Source organism: Nycticebus coucang, chromosome 9 (genome assembly GCF_027406575.1).
Source record: "Nycticebus coucang isolate mNycCou1 chromosome 9, mNycCou1.pri, whole genome shotgun sequence".
In the NCBI taxonomy this organism is placed as follows: Eukaryota; Metazoa; Chordata; class Mammalia; order Primates; family Lorisidae; genus Nycticebus; species Nycticebus coucang.
Genome location: NC_069788.1, coordinates 51,027,917 through 51,033,634, shown reverse-complemented (window position 1 = coordinate 51,033,634; position 5,718 = coordinate 51,027,917). Strand labels below are relative to the sequence as shown.

The window sequence follows — 5,718 nt, the reverse complement described above, 5'->3', positions numbered from 1 at the left end:
CTACTGCTTGAGTCCTGTCTATGAACTCTCAACTTAAATACAGCCAGGCAGGGGCCAAGACTGGGTTTGTTTGAGACCTGGCTGAGAAAAAAAAAAAAAACACAGGAAAACTGTTTTCCAAACTTCCTTTACGTGCTAATGCATAGTAGGACAGAGCATCTGTCACAAGTTGGAAGTTGAGATGAAAGCATGGAAGACACAATAAATGCTGCTGCATTTCAAAAGGGAACTGGACCATCTGAAAAATGTGCTAAGGGGCTAGCCAAAGAAATTCCTACCCACGTGAATGGTAAAATAGTGCCAGATTAAAAAATATAAGTGGATTTTATTGTCGTTGTTGTTGAGAAGGAGAATTGAAATAAGCACCTTTTGAATCAGTAAGGCAAATTTGGAGATTTCAAAAGAGGTAAGTGTGAACACCATGAGCTCACTGGCAAAATGCAATCACTAAAGGAAAAACACGTTTGTGTCAAAATGCTTCTATTTCATTCCTTTGTGCATGATTTCTGAGAGAACATTTGGAGAAGCTAAATTTACCGATATCGTCAGTGCCGCAGGTCTGGGAGGAGCGCTTTCTTTCCAGAGAGCTTCTGGAAAATCCATTTTTCTGTCATGGAGTCTCTAAATGTGAAACCTGAGACAGGAGCTCAGCCTACCGCCCCCTCCTCCACCCAACCCCCAGCACCAAACTAAGTGAAAAGACTAATTCGTTCACAAATCTTCTAATTAGGATTTATATAGATAAATGTCAGTAATTATTTTATGGAACAGGGTTCAAAGTCACTTTTGTTTTTTCCTTTATGGATCACCGTATATAAACCCTGCTAAGGACGAAGAAGAGTAACATTTTAAAAGGGAAAGAACTACAACACGAGCAAGATGGAAGTACCTAGGGGGCAAAGAGATTAATTTTCATATTCTACAGAAAGGATTGTGATTGTAAGGTAGGCGAAAGATGTTTCCTGAGAGGGATAACAACGTACACAGATGTTTATCGAGAGGGATGCAAAAGGATGGAGATGCTGGGGATCGAACCCGGGACCTCATGCATGCTAAGCATGCGCTCTACCACTGAGCTACATCCCCACTACAAGAAATGGGGAATTTCCAAACTAATTTCATGAAATAAAACAGAAATTTGCTCTTAGTTTTTGAGGTTTATATTTGCTACTTTGCAAACAAACGTTAGAATTTTCGTTTTCCCTCTTTATGGAACTCTATCACCAAGAACTTTTATTAACCTGCATCTTGCAGACATTCGGTAGCTAATAGAAACAGACTGAAGTTAGAAACCTCAGGAAGACACATTCTTCCAGACTCTTCCTTTTTGCCTGTTTTTCTCTTAAAAAAAAAAAAAAAAAAAGATGCTCGAGACAAAGGCAGGCTATTTACAGGAAAGATAGAAAACGCTTTGCCAGGGACTGGCTAAATATAGAAACTACTGAACAGCTGCCAGTTCTTTCTCCCATCTCCGCATCCTATTCCTGGACTCCAGAAAAACCATTGCGCACCTTTTCTTAGAAAACCAGAGCCTGTGGAGGGATTCTTATTACAAAAAGAAACTCGTTTCATTCTCTTAGCAACTGGATGGGTTAAAGTGTAAAGATGTTGGATTGCCTCCCGCGGCCTCTTGATGCACATTTTATTCAGAGAACACAAATAAAAACCAGAGAATACAAATCCTCAGATCCTGCTCTGATGGAACAAAGAGTCAGGAATGAAGTTAGAACGTTACTTCTGCGATGGAGGCTAAATCTCTGCTTCCATGGTGCCTTATTTTCTGTAGAGGGAGTGGTTCTCTTATGTCGGACCACTTTCTCACTGAGGGACCACACAGGAAGCTTTTCCCATGCCTAAAGTGTTCAGGAGGTCCTCTGATCCGACGACTGTGGGCGAATCTGGGAGAATGGATAGGAACCCCAAGTAGAAACGGGAGTAGGGCTGGACGGAGGTGTGGAAGAGTTCAGCCGGCTGAGGTTGGCAGAGGGAGCTAAGTACATCGAAGAATAGAAAAGTGGCTTAACAAGATGACACCAGCAATTCTCATTCTGTTTGGACTTTCAGCCTCCAGAACCACAAGAAATAAATGTTTGTTATTTAAGCCACTAAGTCTATAGTACTCTGTTACAGTATGCTGAACTGACTAAAATATAGGGTTTATTACAGGAATACATATATCAATGAATATTGTGAGATACATCAATCTAATTCAATACATTAGGGAATTAAAAGAGGAAAAATGTATAATAATTTCAATACTTTCAGGAAAGCTTCCTTGTTGCTAATAGGAAAATAAAAGTAATAGTCCTAAATGTCTTTTCCAGATGTGACACATAATTAACCATGGACCCCTCTAGACTCCAGTATGCACTTGAAGACAAGGAGCAAATCTTATAAAAGCCCCAGACAACTATTAACCTATTCCCGGAATGAAGATTTTCCGAAGCTAGAGCTATGATTTACTTTAGCCTTTAAAACTGGTAAGTGGGAGAAATAGAAATGGTCTACAATCAGGTCTCACAGTAGTAGAAAAACATTCTAATTCCGTAGTCTAATTTCAGAGTTCATGTTCTTGAAAACTGTACTGTATGGATTTATTATTTTGGTATAATTCTGATTTGTGGCAATATCCAGAGCAGAGCCACAGGATGTAAGTGGCTAATGTAGAGTGGAAATAATTGTTATTGGAAAAGAGAAATCAAAGGAATGAGGAGTTTGGGTGCTGGATGATCAGTCCACATGACTGCTGAAGTTACCAAAGGTGAATGGAAGAAACCAGGCACCAGGTCTCCATTAAATTAGGAAGAGCCTTCTTAGTGAGAAATGTGAAACAGTTGTGTAAAGAAAACCCTGTAAGGGACAGGGTTTTTTAAAATGCAGATAGAAATGTGATGATTTGGGAAATAAGAATGTAGTCTCCAGAGGTTTCACCAGCCTCCTAATCCTAAAGTGAGAGAACATATAGTTTGTACTTTAAAAAGCAATGTCATTACAATTTGATCCAGATTTAAGTTACAATTTGATTGCAATTTGATTACAATTTGATCCAGATTTAAGTTAATGAGAGAACATTTAGATAAGTGGTTGAGAATAGCCGGTTGTTAACCTGGAAAGTTACAAAGAACAGAGTTGAAATATACCAGAGAGACAAAATGCAAGTTTACATCATAGCAGGACAGAGGAGTATGGAGATGAAGGTGTAGGTAGAAAATTAAAGGGGCATAAATGTGGTGGTGAACTGAGATAACAGGAATGTGAGAGTGTAAATATAGCTTATCAAAAATTTTTCCAAATGAATTTAACATTCTCCACAGCCTAAAAGATACTATTGGATATGGAAAAATAGGGTGGGAAGAAGCGGTTAATTGAGAAATGAAAAGATTGAGAAAAACAGGGTTCTTAGAACTTAGCTTCATCCTTGAGGTAGTTTCTGCTGGATCTCCATCTCTCAGAAAAAATCAGTGGTACCTACAATTCAGGCCCCTGAGAAGTTTAAGTCTCTGACTACTCTTACTCTGGTTTCTAAGAAATGATCATAGGACAAGTTTTTATGTTTTGAAACTTGTTCCTCAGTCAAATTCCCTACAACTTATCTAGACCAATTCAAGAATATCTGAACTAGTCTTGTTTACATCTCATTTCACCACCATTCCCAGTCCATTTTCTACATTATTTAGAGAATTAAATTTGTAAAATTCAAATTTGATTGTGATCATCTCTTGTTTGTAGTGTTTCATTGTCTTCTCATTGCCTACTGAGTCCTCTCGGAAAGTATACATAAAGGCATTGTCATTGGAAACTTTTGTTTTCTTTTGGTGATTGAATTTTTTTATTATGTTTAGGGAATTTGACATTTTTAGAGTGAGATTCTCACTTTCTAAAACTATTGACATTGATTTAAACCCAGCCAACTAGCTATTCTTTTCATTTAAGTTAATCATATTTGCTGTTTGCTTTTTGCAATCAAAACATTGGCTGAAAAAAAATTTAATTAAAAAAATACACTGGCTGATACACAGTTCAAAACCCTTGATAAGCTTTAGAGTGCTGCGTCTTCTGCATCATCTCCTATGGCTTCCCAGTCTCATTCTATGATCTAGACAAATGTAACCACCTAACTTATCCAACATTTTGTGTCATGCATTCACACCACATGCGAGATGTTTATTATGACTAGAATAAAACTGTGGTCTTCATTTCCAGCTATAAGATATCCCCTCATTCTTTACCACACATCACAAGTATCATTTCTTTTGTGCAACTTTCCCTGATCTACCTCCTGGAGGAAAGTTGATGCTACCCTCTTCTGTGTTTTAGGGTAACCTTTTATAAACTCCCATGGTAATTTGTCACAGAGTGACAAATATTGTTTATATATTGACTTTTCCTCATTTGACTTACAGTTGTATCTCCTAACTTAGCATAGTTACACAGTAACACAGAAGAAACACTCAACAAATGTTTACTAAATACATTATTGGATTTCCTGTTAACAAGGACAGAGAAATACACTTAATCATTGTTACCATCAGTGGGAACAAAGGACAAGGAAAAGGAAAGAGAATTTTATTAATTAACTGGCAAAAGAGGAGGGCAACATATTAGCATCTCAAAAGAACACCATCTTGACTTTAAACAGGAAAATGGGGCTTTTTAAAAGTTTTTCTTTTACTGGAATTGGGCTTGAGTTTATATTAACAGTGTCACATGTCATGGCTTTGAGCTAGCACTGTTTAACTATAATTGGTGGTTCCCCATAGACCTTATCTCCACTGATTATGATCTTGTGACAATTCTGTTGAGCCATCTCCTGTGGTTAAGATACTAGAAAAACAGCAAAGAACAGTTCATCAAACATTTCATGGCCTTTTTCCAGACCTTTACCTCTGTTACACCATTTTTAGTGTATGGCTTAATGTGAACAGAAACAATAAAGTAAATTTAGTATTAATATTCCAAATCACTCCATTGAATCAAGTAATGAACATAGGTGTAACACAGAAATCACATAAGCCTAAAATTAATTGATTTACAGTTGTCCAAAATGCAACCTCGGCTGGGTTCTCCGTGTTGTCAAGAAATCTACTTGTGCCTTCCATTGCCACAGATTACTTCTAACCTTTACTACTTTCCCAAACCCGCTGTACTGCACTATGACAGCTCTCCTGCACAGAAATCTTGAGTAAGGCTAAAGATGCAGTGAGAAATTGGTAAGTAGGCTAGTAAGTATAGCACAAGATCCACATGATTTTATGGTCCAAGGGTGAACCCTTGAGTATTGATAAGCAACTCCCACCTGTGTATTAAAAAAGACTTGCTACTTTCTCTTTCTCCACCCCACCTCAGGCCCCTACAAAAAATTATCAGGAGACATATCAGTTTTACTATTTTCCATTGGAAAGTGGGAATGGATGGGACCTCTCATTTAATTGAGTTTAAATCATTCTTTGATGGGCAACCCTATTCCTGGGATGCTTTCATAAAATGAATTTCCTCCTCAGTTGTTCCTTTGGCTTTATATTGCTCACTGCATGATAAAACACCTAAAGGAAATTTCCAGGAAGCAGAAAATGTGGCAGTGGCTAGTTAAAGAAATGAAAGAGAAATAAACAAAACAGGAAATCACCGGACTTAAAGGAAATGATAAAGACAAAAATGAGAATGGATCTATGTATTTTATAACTCTAGGCCAGAGGCTGAAATAAACCAAAATGAGAT

At 37.5% G+C, this 5,718-nt stretch overlaps 1 non-coding gene across 1 annotated transcript; it reads right to left on the bottom strand.

Annotated features, from left to right (window-relative positions):
- Positions 1-1,014: 1,014 nt before the first annotated feature.
- Positions 1,015-1,086, bottom strand: TRNAA-AGC (transfer RNA alanine (anticodon AGC)). Its single transcript has one exon. It is a non-coding gene; the product is annotated as a tRNA-Ala (tRNA).
- Between the last annotated feature and the right edge of the window lie 4,632 nt (positions 1,087-5,718).